This window comes from Peromyscus leucopus, chromosome 10 (genome assembly GCF_004664715.2).
Source record: "Peromyscus leucopus breed LL Stock chromosome 10, UCI_PerLeu_2.1, whole genome shotgun sequence".
NCBI classification, from domain to species: domain Eukaryota; kingdom Metazoa; phylum Chordata; class Mammalia; order Rodentia; family Cricetidae; genus Peromyscus; species Peromyscus leucopus.
The window spans coordinates 86,397,872-86,421,033 of NC_051071.1; the positions used below are offsets into that span (position 1 = coordinate 86,397,872).

Below are 23,162 nucleotides of genomic sequence, written 5' to 3' on the forward strand. Positions count from 1 at the left end.
AGGGCGGGTGTTGGTCCCCAGGGAGCTCTTGCTTCCTGCCTCCGAGTCAGTTTTCACTTAGGAAGTGCAGCCTAAGGTCCTGGGTCACCCAGTGACTCCACCGCACAGTCCAAGGTACTTTCACAGAAAGGGACTGATGTGTCGCCACAAACGACAGATGAAAAAACACACGGTTACAGGAACTTGCCAAAAAGACTGAAAACCCGGTCATAGCTAAAATGTAAAGATAGAGAACTCCAGATCCCGTCTTGGACTATTAATTGGAAGCTAACTCAGGAACAGGGTGTGTGTGTGAGAGAGAGAGCAAGTGCACACACACACAAGGGGTTAACACAGGTTATTTCCCTCAGACACTCTTCACCTTAGTCTTGGACAGTCTTTGACTGAACCCAGGGTTCACGGATTGGCTAGGCTGACTGACAAGACTTGTCCCCAAGTATTGGGGTTGCAGGTCACGTGGCTCCAGCTGGCTTTTACATGGGTGTTGGGGGTCTGAACTCAGGCCTTCATGCTGGCACAGCAAATTTTACCCTCCAAATCATCTCTTCAGCCCAGGAAATAATTATTTATTCAAAGACAGTGATCTTTATTTTCTAGCTATTCCTAGCAATGACAGTATGATTTGTTCCTCCTTTAACATTAAGATAAAGTCATTACATCAAGTATTTTTATATAAAAAGAAGATTTTACAAACGGGGTTGGGGGGGAGAGAGGGAGGGAACAGGGAGGGGAGACCAACTGACCGTCTGTTCACTCTGTGAGTTCCACCAAGGCTATAACCAGACTGGTAACAAACAAGAACTGTGTCCTGAGGACAATCTTGCCAGAGAATTCTAATCTCCAGACACAGCTGACATTCAGGAAGTGTTTTACACACCTGGCTACGTTTTCTTCTCTCATGAGAGTTTCCGTTCTCTTAGTTAGTTTTCCCTGATTGTAAGCACCACATCCTGAACCCAAATATAAATAACACTCAGAATATTAAGGAAACAATTCCCTAGCAGAATCCACTGAGGGGGAACTACAAATAAAAAGACCCTATTGGCAGTTAAACATAATTATTATATTTATACATAATTTATATATGTTATATAACAGGATATATGATATCATTTTAAAAGTTCTTACTAATTTCTTCATGAATAAGAAAATGAGATTTAAAACTTCAAGGGGAAAAAATTGAACCCAGCAACAATAACTATTTTCCTTATTATTTTAAATAATCACTTTGATTTAAAAATGAAACTCAGGTTTCACGAAATATTTTCCCTAAATATCCAACATAAGTAGAAACCCAGACAGCTCTTTGGTCCATGAGGCTCCTAACCTTGACCTGCTGGTCCCGATCAAATCAACCATACAAGCTGCAAAGGGAACAGCTGAACGAGCAGAGTCCAGGCAGCAGCTGCTGGGAATCCACCGAGGAGGAGGCTTACAGCCAACAGTCAGGGATCCATTCCGCCCCTATCCCCGGGCCAGTGTCATCCAGCACCGAGCTCAGTCCCCACTCTGATCAGCCTGCCTCCCTCCCTCCCTCCTTGATTTTTATTATTTTGTTTTTTTTTTTAATTTGTATATTTATTTTAATGTATGAGTGCTCTATCTGCACGTACAACTTTATACCAGAAGAGGGCATCAGATCCCACTACAGAGAGTTGTGAGCCACCATGTGGCTGCTGGTAACTGAACTCTCTACCTCTGGAGGACCTGTAGACAGTGCTCTGAAGCCCTGAGCCATCTCTTCAGTCCCCAATTTAATTTTTTTAAAGGCCTGGCCTTGAAATGATTTAGATTTAGCTTTAAAAAGTTCAGAGATTATAACTAAACAAATTAAAACTATTCACGTATGAGATGGATCCTGGATCCTATTGGTCTGATCAGCCCAGCCTGCCGCTTTACCAACAGCATCTCTGCTGGAGCACTCTGGGGATATTTTTACATATGTGGGGGGTTGGGGTGGTGGTGGCTGTGGACGGCACGTGATCCCTTGGAGCTGAGACTATTGGTAATTAGAGCTAGAGTAAAGAATACAAGGAAAAGTCATCAACTCACCCTAGACCACACCTTGCTCAGTGTTAGTTAAATCAGATAATTCCCTCAGTATATTTGACAGTATAGGAGAACAGAATACCACAACACATGCCTGGGACTGTTGTAGCTGGAAGTTTTCCTGTGTCCCGCTCAGCTCTGAGGTCCCACAGCCACTTATAAAATAATCACTCAGGGGCTTATATTAATTACCAACTGTATGGCTTATGGGAGGCTTCTTGCTAGCTAGCTCTTTCATCTTAAATCAACCCATTGCTATTAATCTATGTTATCACCACATGTTCCGTGGCTTTACCTGCGTCCCATTACAGGTTGCTCCTGGGACGGCAGTTTGGCGTCTCCCCCTGACTCCCCACCCCCCACTCTCCTTTCACAATCTCCCTTGGATTTTCTCACCTGGCTCCATCCTGCCCTGCCATAGGCCAATGCAGCTTTATGTACCAACCAATCAGAACAACACATATTCACAGCATGCAGAAAGACATCCCACAGCAGACTCTCACACAGTGGGTAATCAGTGTCTAATTAGAACATAATCGTAATTATAGCTAATCAATGTGTGATTTAGAGTTTGTGAAAAATTGATCCCTTATCATTGCTGCTTTTTGTGGTGTTGGCATCAAACCCAAGACCTACGGATGTTAAGCAAGCACCGCACACATCAGCCACGTCCTCATCCCCTATTCTCCTTTTAAACTTTGATACAGGATCTTGCTGAGCAGCCCACATGGGCCTCACCCTTGAGACCCTCCTCCAGTGCCTCCTCAGAAGGAGCCATGAGCCACCACGCCCAGTGGAAGTTATCTTTTTAATGACCACAGGGATGCTGTATTTCCAAGTCATACCCACAGTATGATAAACGTGGTAGGGACTGAAGCCCACCACCCCTTCTACCCTGCTTCTGTAGTGTGCCTTCATATTCCACACAGGCTAAGGGAGGGGTCCCAGGCTACACACAGGTTCTGGTTGCAATTTAGAATGAGCCGATCAAACTTACTTGCATAAGCTTTCAGGGCCAGAAGAGAGCAGAGACTGCATTGTGAATATTTTCAGCTGTGGGACTAGAATTCCAGGGCCTGTCACATCTCTTTGGCTGGCAACAACTGCAGCTTCCTGAGTTGGCCTAGAGTGTATCCTAGAACAAGGACTGGCAAACCTTTTCCCCTAGGGCCAGATAATAACTACTTTGCCAGGCAGTTTTCGTTATAACTGCTTAACACTGCCATTGTGGGGTGAGAGCAGTCACACGCAATAAGTGTGGTCCAGTACAGTTTATATATGGATACTGGGACCACAAATCATTGTTGTTGTTGTTTTTTAATTTTTTGAATATTTAAAAATGACAATCTAATCACAGTTCGAGTAACACATAAACAAGTCACAGGTCAAAACTGGACTACAACTTTGAGTTGGCCACACCTACAGATTTCCTGCCCCATCATACATAAAGCATCCTTAATGGGAGGCGGAGAGATGGCTCAGCTGTTAGGAGAACTTGCTGCTCTTGCAGAGGACTGAGGTTTGGTTCCCAGCACCCACATGACAGCTCACAACTGTCTGTAACTCCAGTTCAAGGGGATCCAACACCCTCTTCTGGATCTTTGGGCACTGGGCACACATGCTCAGGCTAAATACACATATTCACTAATGAAAATAAAACTTTAAAAATTGTCCTTAAAGGTCTTTCCATGGCACAGGACAGCTGATCCCTCTGCTCCATGAGTCTATATTCCACTAACACTCTAGTAAGAACATTCCTGTTTAAACTGACTGGAATGGGCACTACTTCTGCAGTTCAAAGTTCAACACATATATGTGTACTTCTTCTCAAGCAAAATCTTGTTTTGGCATTATACTTAAGGAATACACTGTAAATAGTCTATTATAAATTCATTGGGAATGACGATAACCTTTAAAAATGAAATATGGCAGTTAGTAGTAGGGGACATTTGTTATGGAATAATCTTATTGTATCATGTGAAGATGTATCTTCGCCAAGGCACCTTCTGATTGGTTTAATAAAAGAGCTGATTGGCCGGCAGTTAGGTAGGAGGCACAGGCAGGACAGCCAGACACAGAGGACACCGGGAAGAAGCAGGACGGAGTCAGAAGAGTCACCAGTGAGACACAGAGAGGAAACAGGAGGTTCAAGATGAAAGACAGGTAATGCCATGTGGCAGAATGTAGATTAATATAAATGGATTAATCTATTGTAAGGAACATGTAAGGCCTAGGGTGAACAACCCTGGTCAGGAGTGATAAGCAATAGAATGACGTAAGTAAACCACGAATGGAGTAGTGATAAGCTATAAGCTATGTGTGGAAGTAGGGATAAGACTAGAAACCCAGCCAGGAAAGAATATAAAAGATGAAGCCTCAGACCCGACCAACAGAGCTCGTCAGGCCCTCATGCGAGACGACTCTCCTCTGCCAGAGACGTGAGATCCTGTCCCCAGTGCAGACGTGGCTGATCTGAGGAAGGCTGACCCAAGATCCAGAGGAACAGACGTGGCAAGTCTGGACTTCTACACTCAGAGAGGTATTCCTGCTTCCATTTGGAAGACGGGATAAATATTGCTTGTAATCTTACTGTGTGAATAAATGAGTGTTATACCAAGTCTGAATCAAGAGTGATTATTCCTCCCCTGTAACTGGGGTATGTGCTCGCTACATCTATGTTGTAAGAGTTAGCTAGTAACAAGCCTGAGCTATTGGCTGAGCATTTATAATAAATGATAAGCCTCTGGGTGGTTATTTGGGAGAGACTGCCAGGACACAGAGAAATTCTGCCTACAGACATTCCTATGACTCCAGCACTCAGAAAGCTGAGGCTGAGGATTATGGTTTGAGGGTAGCCTGGGCTACATTGTAAGATGTGATAGAGAAATAGAGACATACAGAGAAGGGGGAAAGGGGACTATAAAAGTTTGAAGCCCTTACAGATCACTGATCTGCTAAGCAGCATGCCTAGGCAGCGTCATCTCGGGTTTGCACAGGAGCCATCAGATCCCCAAGGATCTCCCGGGCTGAGCATCATGATAAAAATAGGAAAAGCTTTGATCCCTAAATTACTGGGTGGTTTTGTGTGAACTTGACACAAGCTAGAGTGAAGAGGAAGGAGCCTCAGCTGAAGAAATGCTTCCTTGAAACCCAGCTGTAAGGCATTTTCTCATTTAGTGATCAATGGGGGAGGGCCCAGCCCATGGTGGGTGGTGCCATCCCTGGGCTGCTGGTCCTGGGTTCTATAAGAAGGGCTGAGCAAGCCATGAGAAGCAAGGCAGTAAGCAGCTGCCCTCCATGGCCTCTACATCAGCTCCTGCTTCCTAGATCCTGCCCTGTTTGAGTTCCTGTCCTGACTTCCTTCAGTGATGAACAACAATGCTGAAGTGTAAGCCAAATAAACCCTTTCCTCCCCAACTAGCTTTTTGGTCATGGTGTTTCATCGCAGAAATAGTAACCCTAACTAAGACAACCTTAATATCCGGTGCCCAAATCATCTCCTAAATGTCATTATTTCTACAGTTGTCTCCTATGAGTCAGACTCAAAATAGAGACCACATACTGACTCCTGGGCACAGTTAGAACACGGGGTGAACCTGAGGGGAGGATGGGATGAGACCTGCATAGGAAGGCAGACACAGACCGATCATTAATGGCTTATGTGTGCAGTAACAATAATTTCTGAACATAGCGCCTGGTGTTCGGTGGATGGTTTAATGCTGCTTAATTGACAAAGGTGGGGTACGAATGAGACAAGTGATGCGGTCAACATGGGATCAACCTGGGGACGGGCAGCCCTTCCGGATCAGAGGACAGATGCAGAAGACTCGGCCACCCAGCTGTGTGGCTGGAAGAACGCTAGAACCAGGAACTGAACCAGACCAAGAGCCCACTCTAAGAATTAGTGTTAAAGATCTAAAGGGACAGACCTGGCCATGGTGAATTAAATGGAACATAAGAAGATGCACAGAAAAACGAAACCCCAGGTCCTAAGTTCAGGAGAAGGAAGTGGAAGAACCCCTAAACTGCACATCCAAACCACATCAGCAGGGGCATCAACTCCAATGAAAACACGGCTGTTTTATATTTTCCTAGTAGGAAAAACTGTAAAACTACTGCTAAAAATGAGAAAGTTTTCAGGCACAGGTTTTGTTTGTTTTTGTTCTGGAATTTACCATAACCATAGGTTTTAAAAGATTGTACTAATACAAAAGTACAGAGTGAAAAGAAGCCCCGCACGCCTCGTTTCTCCTCCCCAGAGCCGCCGCCACCAATTTCTTGAATATCCTTGCACACGTTACACATCTATAAGCACATGGGTGAACATGCACTCTGCATCTTCCTTTAAATAGCCTGTTCAAGTGTAATTCCAAGACTTTTTATAGTTCCTAAGATAGTTCAATAATCAAATGTATAAAGATAGAACTATTAATCAAATCAATTTAAAAAGCCATTTCTACTCACACGTAAATTCATCACCACAATTTACTTATAAATTCAACGTTAGTAAAGATTAAACCTAAGCCCTCTAATCTGTCTTCCAGGCACTGACCTTTAACGCATTCCTTGGACAGCTCCTTCTGAGTGTGTGAGCGCAGTGGGGCCCATCCCCAGGTGGCACTCTACTCGGGACTTGAAACCTGGGCTCCAACTAGAAAGGGGAAGGAGATCATGAATTAGTTTCTAATTCAGAATATTTCCCTCCACATAGAAAGCCACATCCGCTAATTGCCTCAGGCCTACTAATTACTCCAGTCCTAAGAACGGCTCAACACTGTGCTGTGCACACCCTTTTCTGCCCAAGCCAGGAAGCCTGGGGCTAGAGCAGTGGTGGGCGTAAGAGTTTCTTCCTTCCTTGCCTCTCAGCGCACCAGGGTTGAGAACCATTGCCAGAGATAAAACATCAGATTTTATGAAGATCGCTCCTGAAGTTGTAATCTTATTACTAAGTAATGTTCACGTTTAGGAACCGCACTTTAAAAATACTTGGGCAAACAAGGACTCCAAATCATCAGTGTTCCTAGCAGGGGACAGACACAATGACAGACGAGATTCCAGTACAGCATTCTATAGCTGTTCTCCTCAAATTACCTTAACAAACATAACAGCCTGCGACAAGCCCACCCCAGACACAGCAGTCTAGGAGAGACAGAACCAAACACTAAAACACCTTTAAATCTTGAATGACAAAGAGGTCCCATACACAGCACCAAACAAAGCTATATCACAAGTTCCTTAAACAGTGAGGTAGTCGGACTATGATTGGCTGCAATATTCAGAAGTGAGGTGAACAATGAAATTCTAAATCAGTTCCACACACACACCTCTTTTTCTTTTCTTTTCTTTCTTTTTTTGGTTTTTCAAGACAGGGTTTCTCTGTGTAGCTTTGCGCCTTTCCTGGAACTCACTCGGTAGCCCAGGCTGGCCTTGAACTCACAGAGATCCACCTGCCTCTACCTCCTGAGTGCTGGGATTAAAGGCGTGCGCCACCACCGCCCAGCTCCACAGATCTATTTTATAGGGATTGTCACCCTCAGGACTTGGGAGGGATTAAGTCTGTATCGTCCAATATGGCCGCCACCAGCTACATGTGGCTTAAGCTCATATTAATTTCAATATCTTAGGTAAGAAGTCCACTTCCAGCCGGGCGGTGGTGGCGCACGCCTTTAATCCCAGCACTCGGGAGGCAGAGGCAGGCGGATCTCTGTGAGTTCGAGGCCAGCCTGGGCTACCAAGTGAGTCCCAGGAAAGGCGCAAAGCTACACAGAGAAACCCTGTCTCGAAAAACCAAAAAAAAAAAAAAAAAAAAAAAAAGAAGTCCACTTCCTCAGTTTCATGAGTGAAATGCAGCTGGAGACAATCCCATTACATAAAACCATGCAGGGCATTTCAGTGATTAAGCAAGTCACACGGGGTAGTGTTAGCTTGGGAATAACTTCATTCTGATTTGTCAATATATTCTAGGAAAACGGTCTATGACTTTTAATCAGTGTTCAAAGAAGATTAATTATATTAAGCTGTCAGGACAATGCTCCAATCCTCTATACCAAGTCAACAGGAACCAGGAAAGATATTGCTTTTCAAAGTTACAAGCAAATGAAATTCTACCAACAGTGACTTCGTACCCGAGACTACAGCCTCTGACCCCCAGACAAGCAGGACCGGGCCTCCTAGAATTGCTCCTCCCCTGCCCTGATGCCTTCACAGTCCTGGACGTGAAAAACAAGTAACAATGACTCGAACCAGCAGGCCTCCTTTGCTTCACTCATCAACCCCAGCATCATCAGCTGTCGGTGTTCCCAAACTGCTCTTCATGTCAAATGTAACCACAACCTTCCAAGTCTTTCTTCAGGAAGACTTCAAACTGAAGTCACCGTCAGGACCTTGTGCAAAGGACGTCATCAACAAGATGAGCTACTGCTGTGGATAGACACGGCCATTCCAGCTTTGGCTTCCACACTGAAAACATCTGGGTCTGAGAACCAAAACAAACATCTGGCTGCTCCGTGTGTCAGCCGCAGAGGAGTCGTCACTGATGACAAGGGCTGCCTCCGCTGCCAGGACGGTGCCTGAGCACACCCTCTGAGGAGGGACAGTGTCCTCACACGGGGCAGGAGGAAGAGGGGGAGATGAACTGTGAAGACTCTCGTAAGAGCTTTGTCGGTGAGCTCTGCCTAATCACCTCCTGCAGCCACCAATGCCCCGGAGTTTCAATACCTGAATTCTAGAGGTGATCCATGGAAAACAGAGCAGATAAGTCAAAAAAATGAAGGCTAAGTTCTAGACAGAGAATTTGAGTAATTTCCCAGGAAAATCAGAATAGAAAGTATAGTTTGAGTCTCCACACTCTAGGATTTCATTCCTGGTGTTATCTTTGACTCACTGCAGGGCATTAAATCAATAACTTAGGCTAATTTTTCTTTGGTTTTTCTGCAGTTTGATAGGTTGGTAGCTAAGGGCGAGCATGAAATCTGAGTGTGGTTCACATTCCCTGTCACACACGATGCATCACTTGGAGATACTGGGATTCATGTTACCTCCGAGTACCTTCCTTCTATTCTGAAGACCAGCTGTCAACACAGGGGTGGTTCCCAGGGGTCTTCAGTCCTTCCCACACAGACAGCTCTTTCCCATCCCCAAGCTGTTAACAGAGTTAGCATTTCACTCCACCTGCACCGACACTCTATCATAAAAGCAACATGGGGTGGGATGGGGGGTGCTCTGACAACAGGAAACTGCTCTATAAGCCTGAGGACCAGACTTCAGATCCCCAGCACAGAAGTGTGAGGGGGGTGTGATGGCCCATCCATCATCCTGGCACTTTGGGAAGCAGAGCCAAAGGATCCCCAGAGTCAGTGAGCCAATCAGAATGAGCAAGCCAGAGACCGAAGACGGCTCAAGGAAGACTTTCAGCATAGCCTCGGGTCTCCATATACATACATACATTCATACATACATACATACACGTATACACTCATAGACATGTGCACAACATACATGCAAACCTCTTACACACTACACATATACACACTAAAAGGAACTTACAAATTGTTATATATTTTATAAATCCAATGAAAGAAGTTTTGAAAATCATGAAAACAATGAGCTCCATAAAAGCAAACTAGTCAGAACAGGCACTTCCTTCCTGTATACAGAACCCATCACAGGCACTTCCTTCCTGTATAGAGAACCCATCTACAGGCACTTCCTTCCTGTATAGAGAACCCATCTACAGGCACTTCCTTCCTGTATAGAGAACCCATCTACAGGCACTTCCTTCCTGTATAGAGAACCCATCTACAGGCACTTCCTTCCTGTATAGAGAACCCATCTACAGGCACTTCCTTCCTGTATACAGAAACCCTCTACAGGCACTTCCTTCTGTATACAGAAACCCTCTACAGGCACTTCCTTCCTGTATACAGAACTCATTTACAGGCACTTCCTTCCTGTATACAGAAACCCTCTACAGGCACTTCCTTCCTGTATACAGAAACCCTCTACAGGCACTTCTTTCCTGCATACAGAAACCCTCTACAAGCACTTCCTTCATGTATACAGAAACCCTCTACAGGCACTTCCTTCCTGTATACAGAAACCCTCTACAGGCACTTCCTTCCTGTATACAGAAACCCTCTACAGGCACTTCCTTCCTGTATACAGAACTCATTTACAGGCACTTCCTTCCTGTATACAGAAACCCTCTACAGGCACTTCCTTCTTGTATACAGAACCCATCACAGGCACTTCCTTCCTGTATACAGAAACCCTCTACAGGCACTTCCTTCCTGTATACAGAAACCCTCTACAGGCACTTCCTTCCTGTATACAGAACCCATCTACGGCTAAAACCCGGAAGATAACAGCTCAGAGACTACTAACCTTTGGTAAATCATTTACATCTGCATCAAAGGGCAGAATGAAATTCCCACTGTGACAGAAGTATACCCAGGAGTCCCCAGCCCATTTGTGATGATTAAAAGTGTCAGCAAATAACCCACACCCCTACCTTTAAAAGGACAGCTGCTCAAGGCGGTCCTAATAAAGAATTGTTGAGACCGACACTGTGTGACTTCGGAAAGCGGGCAATCAATGAGTCCACATCCAACCCTGCCTTTTACTTCTCCTTTCAGGTTTATGACTGAGATTAGAAACAACATATGGGAAGTTTTTTCCTTGACACCAGAATATTGTAAGTATGATAAGCCGCTTCTAAGAAACTCCTTTTAGCCCTCGTTCTCTCTGAAGAAATGTTCTCAGAATTTGAAAGTAAAAAAATCTACTTATGCTGTTGAATGAAAGGTACGCACTGCAGAAATCAACCCATTTCACAAAGAATGGAGACTCGGGATTAGACGGAGTTCACTCCAACTGGCGTTCTGTGAGTCAGAGCGGCCAGAGCATCAGTCACTTGATGGTTCCCCAATTAGTTAAAAAGTGTCAGTCAACACTCTGCATCCTGGTTGCCTGGAGATGAGCAGCTTTGCTCCGCCCCTCTTGGACCATGATGCTCTCTGCCTCATCACGGGCCCTCAGCAAGGGAGCAAGCGGACCTTAGATTAACCCTGTGAACTCCATTCACAGTGGGGAACAGAGTAAGTTCATCACCTGGTATGTGGGTAACAGCACGGATGATGTGGTCCTGGGAACTTACGGTGACAGAAGAACTCTGACTGTACCTTGTCATGGACGACGAGATGTGCAGGGAGAAACACTCCAGCCCAGGGCTGCTACCTGCCATTTTCAGGCAAGCTCACCAGCTTGCTGAAATTCATCATGCTAGCCACATAAACGATGCCTGGATCCCCAAATCTAAACTATAGTTAAAGGGAAAGTATCTCTTGCCTACTCTTACAGAATTCACAGATGAGGACACTAGTAAAAGTTCCCGATTGATATACCAGGCTCTCAGACTCTTCAGGGAGAGTTGGCTTGTTGTGCAGGTGTGTGATCTACAAGGGGACACAAAGGCTGACATTGCAGTGATCATGACAGTTCTGGAAATCACCCTGGAAAGCATGTCAACGAACTGACCATGTATGAGGCAGATTCCATCAGACTGAATGGAGGGCTAGCGGCTGTGCTCTTCCTCAAAGCCTACAAAGACCGTAAGGGCTTTGAAACAGAAATTCCATGGACGGAGGTACAGACAACCTTCATCCAAGTTTGTATCAGCTTCTCTTTTCTTTTGGGGACCATGGGCTTTGATTTCATCCTAATATCCCACTAATGAGTTTGAGTCTCTTGTGCATGGGGTTATTTTAAAATGAAGCCTGAGGTAATCACTGTGTTTAAAGGTACCTGAATAAAGAAGAAATTAAATCATTCTCATGTAGCTAAGCAAAGCTTCTAAGTTCCTATTCTTAAGAGACTCCAGAAACACTGGCTGGGCATGTTAGCTCAGGCCTGGACTCCAGCGCTTGGGAGGCAGAGGTAGGAAGATGTAGGGGTCAGGTTTATCTGTGACTAAATAACTTTGCGTTTAGCCTGGGCTACATGATCTGGATTGATGGAAGAAAGAAAGTATGAAAAGGTAAGGGAGGAAACTCAAAAAAACAAGTATTGGTTAAAATTCTACCTCTTACCCGTATATGGCAGAATCAAAATTTGCTAAATCAGCAAAACATGAAAAGATGCCAATCCAAGCTGTTTTTATAATTTAATCTACGTTATGTGAATTATTTATCATATCATAAAGTAAACATGATTCTGTGACCACATCCACCTCTTTCCTCTGTTCGTAGAGTGAATGTTCTGGAGGATTTTAAAATAAAAAACATCATGCATCGAAATTAACTGGACCCAAATTAACTGGGCTTCACAGTGGATTTTACACTTTCACTAGCAAATACATCTGTATGCATCATATTGAAATCTAGTTTCCACTATAACGTTATGAAGAGAGGAGGTGGCCACAAGGGCTCTATCCTTGTGAATAGGTTAAAGTAACCACAGGACAGGCTTTTGTTGTTCTGCCCGGGATGCCCTTTGCCGCCTGATGGCACAACATGGAAGCCCTTGCCAGGGCATTGCTAACATCTTGGACTTTTCAGCTAGATAAACATGGATCATTTATAAGTTATGCTGTTCCAGGTACCTGGTACAGCAGAGGAAAAACCGCTAAGACAGTAAGTAGTAAAGCAATTAGCCCCATGTCAGGTGACCAGCAAGTGTAGAACATAAGCCAGGCTCCTTGGCCCCCACAACAGTGCTCTTTACATCTAATTGGGGCGACGTATTGTGTGCCCTAATAAAATCTGCCTGAAGACCAGAGGACAGGGCCAGCCACTAGATTAGACATAAAGGCCAGGCAGTGGTGGCACACACCTTTAATCTTAGCACTGTGAGTTCAAAGCCACCCTGGACTACATGAGATTGACTCGGTGTAGGAGAGAAACAGAACCAGGCAGTGGTGACACATATCTTTAATCCCAATACTTGGGAGTCACATGCCTTTAATCCCAGCACTTGAGATCTCACACCTTTAATCCCAGTATTGGGGAAGCACACACGCCATTAATCTCAGCACTAGGAAGGAAGTGATGGCTGGGTGGACAAAGGTACATAAGGCGTGAGGAGACAGGAACTAGAGCTTTTCAGCTGGAGAACTTTCAGCTGAGGACTCGGAGGCGTTCAGTCAGAGGATTTGTGGAATTGGCAAGGTGAGCCATGGCAGTGGCTTGTTCCTTTGTCTCTCTGATCTTCAAGCAAATTTTATTAGGGCACACAATATATCACCACATCTAACTTCATTATGTCACCTCTTAGGTTCAAATACAGTAATTTGATTGCAACCCTGACAATTAAGGCACAGGACTGAATAGAATAAACTACTGTTGTCTAGGAATTTGGGGTTTGCTCTTTTAGGTTACTAATTTTATAAAATAGTTTAGAACCAGACTCAGAAGAAAGCTAGAAGACAATTTTATTGAGTTTGAAATAAACCTCAGCACGTGCCAAGAGAAGGTGCCCGAGAGGAAGAGAAAGGTGTGCCTTTTGGTTAAGGGTCCCCAAAGCAATGGAGCCACAAGGGTGACAATGGACTCGAGGAAGTGTATGTATGTGTGTGTGTGGGGGGGAGCTTCAGAAAATCAGTGAGGAATCACAGAGCATCGCAGGAAACATGCCCAAGCCAGTGTCTGGAAGGAGGAAAAGGTGCACTAAAAGTCAGCAGGCCACACGATGGAGGCTCTGTATGCCTCTGCATGGGGGAGGGGCTTCTAGAAACAATAAGTATATTGTTTTGTTAGGGGGATAATTATTCCCCCATCTCCTTAGCAAGTCTTCAGGTGGGTCAGCTTTCCTGGAGGGTGGACTCTTAGCCAGATGATTGACAGGCCCAGCCTGGGGAATCATGAGATGTTTCTGATGTTTATAACCCTCCCAATCTGTGGTGGTTTTGTTAGTGCAGCCCAAACAGACTAAGTACAGTCTTTTATAAGAAAACTGAGTCACACCTACCAAGGACAAGGAGAAAACAAGCAGGAAAGCATGGCATGGCCATTAAAACTATACCCTTACTTTAACATACATTGACTCAGATCTCATGTATAGAGAAGCACAGTTTGAGAGCTACCATATTTCATCAAAGACCTCACCAAATGTTAGACTTTGTTATTTATGCACTATGAAAGGCAATGTCAATTCAAAAATGACACAACAATCATATTTGCTTGAAGATGTATGATAAACAGGGTATAGTGATGCACACTTATAATCACAGCACTCAAGAAGAAGAAGCGGGAGGAAAAAACAGTCTCTAAGTGACTAAATAAATAAGATAAAATGTGTTCTATTTCCAAAATTCTAAAATTGTGATCAAAAGATGTATGTCCCAGAAGTAACGATAGTCCACATCACTCTGAAATGATGTAAGCAGGTTATGATAGAGTCACTGAGCACGATTTCCTACTTCATTCTAGAGTGGGTAGACCGGGGTGAAGGGTTTTCCTCTGACACTGTCTTCACAGCTATTAGAACCAAGGGCTGCTAATAGAAAGTGAAGGGTTCCAGGTTGTGGACAGTTACTAGAGACTAGGGCTCTTTCTACAGTGAGGGCAGTTCGAACTGACTCCTTCTATTTAAGATGTAAGAAAGAGATGTGAAGGATGGTGGGGAAAAAAAAGGAAAGACATTAGAAGCACATCAAGCATCTTATCTACACACCGCTGTCCAACTTATCTGTCACAGGACACATAATACGACATTGAGTCTTACATTAATAATTATTAAAAACTTAACACAGAGATGTAAAACTAACTTGATGATAATGTTTTAATTTGTCCTACTCATCAGACTTCAAAAATATTTCAAAACAAGCCTTTAAGACTTTTGTTATTTAAGTAATAGCCTTGAAAGTCACTGCATCAGAGTTATTACAGGCAGATAAAATCATGAGGAAAATTACAAATGAACATTTCAGGAACAGTTTCATACATTTCATATACAAAACCTATCTCCATACCTGCTACCTAAAAACACATGTGAGGTCAGGCTATGGTGGGACACACCTTTAATCCCAGCACTCAGAACGCAGAGAGAGACAGATCTTTTTGAATTTGAGGGCAGCCTGGGCTACACAGTGTGTTCCAGGCCAGCCAAGGTTTCAGAGACAAACAAACAACAAATATAAGTCACATGAGACTAGGGAGACAATGAGTATTGAATGATATGACATCTGATGCAGACACATCAACAAAGTGAGAGCAAAGAGTGGGAAAAGAAAAGAATATTTTATGTTTACTATGAACAGGCTGACCTACACACTTGAACCTGACAAACAAATGCTTGCTGTCTTTAGGACACAAAGTGAGGCTCAATGATAACATTATGAAGTCATACAACTAGGAAGTGGCTTTTCTACCTGATCACTCAACAGGCCAGTGGGAACATTTAAATCTCTCTCATGTACTACACAATTAACAAAAATTTTAAAAAGAAAAAAAATTCACATCATATTGTGACATAGTTTTTAATTGTCAACTTGGCACTGGCTAGAATCCCCTGGGGAGTTTTAGTGAGGGTCTAGACTAGGTTGATGTGTGACCAGTATTGGGGGATGGGGGGTTATGTTCATTGAGTGGGGAAACTTACCCACTTTGGGTGGCACCATTCCCTAGGAAGGAGATTCTAATGTGTACATGCATAGAAAACAAGCCAAGCACTAGCACGCACACACACACTTTAACGCATGTGTACTGGTGCTTCTGAGTGGTCATTGCACCAACGTGAAATGACTCTGTGGTGATGCACTATACACCTCAACTTCTAGGTCATGTAAACCCTCTCCCTGAAGTTGCTTCTGTAGGGTTATTGTATCAGAGCAATAGGAAAATAAACTCACACACTTCTGTATATGTGTATGCATGCACCAAGCAAGCTTTCCATGCTGCCCTTTCTCATTGTTCATAAAGTAAGTGAGAACATGGCTCGTTCATGCACACTCAAAGCTGCAATACCTGGGGCCAGTATGACCCATCCAGAACTTTAAACATCCATGTCTCTTCCCAAGCCCCTGAATTCTAGGACTGAGTGACTTCTCTCCAGATAGGCAGACTGCACTGAATCAACATGTTCAAAAATAAACTCACGATTTCCCTCTCCCAACCTCCAGTCTCACTTAGAGATAGCACCATTCATCCATCTGCTCTAGCCATAAACCCAGGAATCACCCTTCTTGTCTCCTTCATGTTGTGTTAGTTAAGTCTCCTCAGCTCCACCGACGAGCTGACGTCAGCTCCATCCTTCCTCCTTTGCTCATCACTGCTACATCATCCTTTCTCTGGACCACGAAGGCCTCCTTCCTGTTTCCAACCCCTCTCCTGCCCGTCATTTCTCGCTTTTGCAGCAAGGTTCCTCTGGTTAGACAGAACCTCTAACTGGTACATTTAAATCTGCCAATGGCTTGCAGAGCACTGAATAAATTCCACACTCCTTATCATGACTCAATCTGATCCCTTCCAACCTCTCCAACTGCACTCCACTCTCTGGCTGGACATCTCCCAGCATCCTTTCAAGTCCTCACACACCAGCTGTTCACACCACAGGGCCTTCCTGGCACACGGAACTCTTCCAGCTCTCAGCTTTAAGGTCCCCTTCACTGCTGGGGCTTCTGACAATGCAGGTGTACCTCTCCCCCGTCTGCGGTCACCTCGTCTTCCTGTGTCTTTCCACAGGACACACTTATCAATATTGGTAAATACCTGTGCATTAGTCAGCTCCCTACCAGATCAGGAACTCCAGAGTACACCTGTCTTATCACCAATACGTTGTGCCTAGTAAAATGCCTGACATACAGTAAGGGAGCCGAATTTTCTGAATGTGCAAGAAACTAAGGTTTAAAGGGCTTTAATTTTTGTTTATTTTAAACCATTCTACAAAGTCTAAAGACTATACTTTTTTTCCCATAAAATGCATAAATGCATCTCACAGACAGAAGTGTTCATCTTGAACATTCTGTAGATTTTGCACCGTTCTCCTTTAACACAGTTGACTTTCAAATTTCCAGAATCTCAGTGAAAAAACTGAAACAAAATGATAAAATTTAGGTAACAACCCAATTAATTATATTTATATGTAGCCTGGCTACTGTGCATCATGCAAGAGCAAGCAAAATATTTTAATAAAATCGTTCTTTCAAATTTCTAAACTAATTTCTATCTGGACCATTGTTTTTAATATCAAGAAAATGATTCCTTGTGGTCAGGTCCAAAACAACAGTATAAATGACTGTCTGTTCTGGGTTGGTTATAAAATACACACACTGACACACCGACTCCCTACACTTCCTTCAGAGTCTAATGACCCTCTCCTTACTTGTGGCTCACACCCACACAGGGGCATGTGTCTAGGGAACAGAACGCAGCAGAAGTGGCAATGTGCGGCTAGCTCATGAAGAGCGGCTTCCTCTGGCTCTCCATCATGCACCATTTGTTCTGAAGGGAGCCAGCTTCCATGCTGTGCAGACACACAAGCAACACTCTGGAGGGACCATGTGAGCAGACAACAGGCTTCCTGAAGACAGGGCAAGAAACTGAGGCCTCTGCCAATGCCATGGGTATGAGCCACCCAGGAAAAGTCCCCACCTGGGTCACAGCTTTAGATAACCTCTTGAGACCTCTGAACCAGACCCACGCAGCTAGCCCCGTCCTGAAAGCCCGGCCCACAGGACCTGGGATAATAAATGTGTATCTTTCTAAGCTGGCAAGTTTGAGTAACATCATTAGATGACTAACACACATTTATTCATTTAGTAACTGCTGGCCTGCACCTCCTCTGTCCTGCTCTCCACCGTTACATCCTATAGAAACAGTAGGAACTTAAGACACTATCCCAGAGGGAAAGAACCATCACTGTGAAAGTGCTCTAAAAATACATAGATAAATGCCAGGTATGGTGGCTCACACCTAAACTCTCAGGACTTGGAAGGCCTAGTTGAGGCCTGCCGTAAGTCTGAGGCCATTCTAGACGACATGGTAAGTACCAGGCCAACCAAGACTACATAACATGATCTTTTCCCAAATAAACCATAATAATAATGAATACATAAATAAAACAAAATAAACAAATGTAATAAAATCTTTCCTAAAATAATGAGGACACAATATAAAGTTCCAGAGGATGGGGGAGGAGAGAGGCTGCCCCGGAAGGAGAGTAGAGGGAAGAGACAGGGGTGGGGGGGTGGGGTGTGACCGAGGTGGGGACAGCATTCTGTGGGTTAGGAAAGCTCCTGTTCACCGTCCTCGGGGCTTTAGCCGGAGGTGACAGGAGCACACGGAATGTCAAACACAGAGTGTGCTCTGCAGTCCACCGGAAGGCTCCCAGGGACGCCCAGGAGAGGCCCACAGAGGCACCGCTCACGCGGGCAGCAGAGCCGGCACGTCGGACGACGCCAGCGCCAGCGTGGGGAAGCAACCCCGGGCAGAAGGCACAGACGGCGCTGATGCTGAGTTACACGCCCCAGTGTCTCAAGAACTCTGAAAACCCTTGACAGGACAATATTCAGAATGAAAGAAAATAGTATTCATTTATAGTATAACTTGTAATCTCAAAAAAAATCAACAACCTATCCTAAATATACAAACTTTAAATCACATTGTCCAAAACATGGAAGGTAAATTCTCTGAATTCAGTACGACCTGGGTCCTAGAGTGCTCCGCGTCCCTCTAACCCGCCTGCTGCAAACCTCAGCCGTCCTCACTGCCCACAGACTTGGTATTTATACATCCTAACACCGAGTGATCTCACTGCTGGTTATCAAGTACGGTTCGTCTTTCTTTACACGGGAGAGGCCCCCTTGACTACCTGAGTGAGGTCACAGCTGAGAGTCCCGTTACTGCTACCCTCCGCTCTGCGGGGCTTCCCTGAGCCCTGCAGGTCACAGGTCACAGGTCAGAGGTCACGTGCCCAGTTTTCCATCCCATCACTGAGTTCGATACAACTGCTCCACTGCAACAATTCAAATGCAGTTACAAGCTCACGCTACACTGTAGCATGTCAGTACTGTGCACGCGCGCACGCACGCACGCGCACACCTTCTGAAATACCGAACTGTTATTATTCATTTCAGAACAACGCAGTAGAGAAAACGAGCACAAACACAGGCACAAAGAAGACAAGCAGGCGGTGGTGGCGCACGCCTTTAATCCCAGCACTCGGGAGGCAGAGCCAGGCGGATTTTTGTGAGTTCGAGGCCAGCCTGGTCTACAGAGCGAGATCCAGGAAAGGCACAAAGCTGCACAGAGAAACCCTGTCTCAAAAAACAAAACAAAACAACAACAACAAAAAAAAGACAAGCAAACCGAGAATGGGCATGAAGCAATGTTGTAAGACTTCTAAACTGTATCAGGGAAAAGCAATTTAAACGAGAATTAAGGGAGCCATCTATTTTATTCACAGGCTGGAATAAATGAATTCAAAACTTAAAATATAATTATAGTTTCTGAGAGACTTGTAAATTACCCCATTGTTTTTGCTACAAAATATTTAATTTTAAAAACGCCAAAAATTCTCTTGGCTGGGGGCTGGAGAGGAAGCTCAGTAGTTAAGAGTTCTTGTTGCTTCTGCAAAGAGAGGCCCAGGGTTTGATTCTCAGCACCCGCCTGATGGATCGCAACCCTCTGGAAGTCCAGGTCCAGGGATCGGATGCCCTCCTCTGGCTTCCATAGCCACAGCTGCATATACATACAGGCAGACAAAACGCTCCTATACGTAAAATGAGATGAACATATAGAATAAAAAATGTCAAACTCCCTAGACCTGTGGGTTGCATACCTGATATTCACATTACCATTCACAGAAGTAGCAAAATTACAGTAATGAAGTAGCAACAAAATGTTATAGCTGGGGGTCACCACAACAATAAAGATTCACAGCATTAGGAAAGGTGAGAACCACTGCCCTAGACTATGGTAAAAGTATTGGGGAAATTACTGGTCCTTCCTCCGTTTCTTCCTCAGCACTGAACTCAGGGCCTCACACAGCTGGACAAGCACTCTGTCACTGGGCTTATGTCCCAGTACCCAAATATTCCCTTATAACAAACGGTTCAAACTTACTCTGGAATACGTGATAAAAATAAAAGTGTGCACCAGTACAATAAGAGAGGGGAATCTGATCTTCTCCTAATTTCCTAAGCCTTTCTGTAGTCTGAAATACACAAAAACAATTAGTTATTGATCAGATAAAGAATTAAACACAATCGCTCAGATTCATCTTAGGAGTGGGCCTCTGCCAGTTCCTGACTAGACAGCAACACTGAATACCAATTACACCCTTCAGGGCTGCAGCAGGCAGACTGCATCTGGACCCAGAAGACTGTCTGACACTAAGCACAAAACTCAGGCGGTTGGTACAGGTGTTTCTCTTCCAAACAGGAGGCCGTGGGCTCATCTCCAGAAGCATCTGGCAGAAACCTTGGTTGGTGGCCCATGCCTGATCCCAGCACTCAAAAGGTTGAGGCAGGAAGGTCAGAAGTTCAAGTTGGGGGCTGGGGAGATGCCACCATGGTTAAAGCACATGACAACCAGAGTTTGGATCCCCAGACCCCACATAAATGCCAGGTGCGCACGGCTGCCTGTCAATTATCCCGGTTCCAGGGAGGCGTATAAGGCGTGAGGACCAGAAACTAGAAGATTTTGGCCTGGTTAAGCATGTGGCTGGTTAAGCTTTCAGGCTTTGGAGCAACACAGTTCAGCTGAGATTCATTCTGGATGAGGACTCAGAGGCTTCCAGTCTGAGGAGACAAGACCAGCTGAGGATCCGGCGAGGTGAGATAGATGTGGCTTGTTCTGTCTCTCTGATCCACCAGCATGGACCCCAATAACTCGCCTCAGGTTTGATTTTATTAATAAGAACTTTTAAGATTCCTGCTACATCTGGCGCCCAACGTTCGTGTTACGAATTCATGAAAAAGCTGTTTGCCTGTGGCCTTGTGAGCCCCAGCTCAGGCCCAAGCTACACTCAGCCCGTGGTGGTGGTGGCACACGCCGGTAGGATTTGCTGAAGGAGACAGAGGCAGTAGGATCCCGAGTTTGAGGCCGGCCTAGGAGGCTTGGGAGAAGCTTTAGCCCAGACTGAACCACAAACAGTGGTGGGACCATGGAAGCAGTGGCTACTGCTCCACGTTGCCAGCTCCTTCTCATCATGTTGGTGACTGCGGTGATGCTGCTACCTGGGACGAAGGGTTTACTGCTGCTGGTTCAGAGAAGAATTGCCAGGACCATCGTGTTACAAGAAAGCATCGGCAAAGGTCAGTTTGGAAAAGTTTGGCAAGAAAAATGGTGGGGAGAAATTGTTGTGAAGATTTTCTGTTCTAGGGAAGAATGTTCATGGTTCCGAGAGACAGACATTTATCAGACTGTGATTGCTCCAAACCACAGAGGAGGCACAAAAAAAAAAAGTCTGCAGGAAACCATGACCATGCCTAACAGTGACTTTGAAATATTCAAAAAGATGACAGGATCCTACAACGATGATTCCACATGGACTATGATAAAGCCATTAGGCCGATTAACACCATGGAAAAATCGACTTTGGACTACAAACTAGTCAGAACAATTTTGAGAGGACTAGTTAAGATGATCCAGCCTGACAGACTACTCAAACAAGGACTTAAAACAAGCCCTAAACTTTCCTATTATCCAGAGACTGGACAAACGATACAGGACTTGATGATTAACCCCAAAATTTTCTTCTCAAGATTCCCTAAAGATATCTTCACCCCTAGAAAGCAAAAAGAAAAAGAGAATATAGATATGAGATAGGACATTGAATCTACTCTGAGAAAAAAGGTAAAGAAATAATAGGATAAATAGGTAGATCACTGAATCTACACTGAAGAAAAAGGGGAAGATATAAAAATGATAAAAGGTAGACTACTGAATCTATTATGAAAAGAAAAAAGAGAAAATATGGATATGATAAGATAAAAAGGGAGATTATGGAATCTACTTTTAAAAAGGAACTACTTGTTTTAAATAAGATAAGTAATGAAAATTTTTTGGTCTGAGTTTATCAGATGTTACTGGACTGGACATTGTTAATATATATAATGGAGTTTTTATCTGAATCTGTCAAATGTTAATGGACTAGACATCATTAATGTAATTTTTGTCTGTATATATTGTATATACTTATTAGATAGTTTTTCTTATATTAGTTATAAGCTTTCTTTAATTTTAGACAAAAAGAGAGGAGATGTGGTGGTATTGTGTTCCCCAAAATATTGTGTACCTTAATAAATTTATCTGGGGTCAGAGAACAGACAGCCACTAGATACAAAGGCTAGAAAATGGTGGCACTCACACCTTTAATCCTAGCATTCCAGAGATAGAAATCCCTCTGGATCTCTGTGAGTTCAAGGCCACATTGGAAAAAGCCAAGCATGGTGACACACGCCTTTAATCCCAGAAAGCCAGCCTTTAATCCCAGGGAGTGGTGATAGAAAACAGAAAGATATATAAGGCGTGAGGACCAGAAACTAGAAGATTTTGTCCTGGTTAAGCATGTGGCTGGTTAAGCTTTCAGGCTTTGGAGCAACACAGTTCAGCTGAGATTCATTCCGGATGAGGACTCAGAGGCTTCCAGTCTGAGGAGACAAGACCAGCTGAGGAATTGGCAAGGTGAGATAGCTGTGGCTTGTTCTGTCTCTCTGATCTACCAGCATGGACCCCAATAACTCGCCTCAGGTTTGATTTTATTAATAAGAACTTTTAAGATTCCTGCTACAGAGGCGGAGACAGAGAATCAGAAATGGTAAGAGATCTGTGTTCATGCAGAGACCCTGACTCAATACAGAAGGTGGGAAGACAACCAAGGAAGACAACATCGATCTCAGGCCTCAACATGCAATGTACACCTGCACACAGATGCACCTGCACACAGATGCTCCTGCACACAGATGCTCCTGCACACAGATGCACCTGCACACAGATGCACCTGCGCACAGATACACCTGCACACAGATGTTCCTGCACACAGATGCTCCTGCACACACACAGCACATATGGAGACACAAGTAAACACCACAGACATATGCAGAAAAAATAAAAAGGTTCAAAGGCATGAAAAATAAAGCAAACAGATCTGTCTCAAATAAAGCAAAACCAAAGCAC

General features: G+C 44.3%; 1 protein-coding gene across 1 annotated transcript in view; it reads right to left on the reverse strand.

The window, feature by feature from the left end:
- Positions 1-23,162, reverse strand: part of Wdfy3 (WD repeat and FYVE domain containing 3) — a 253,962-nt gene that overhangs the window by 181,217 nt on the left and 49,583 nt on the right. The window contains 1 exon segment of the mRNA XM_028867282.2: positions 6,602-6,700. The gene's annotated coding sequence lies outside the window, so the exon portion shown is untranslated.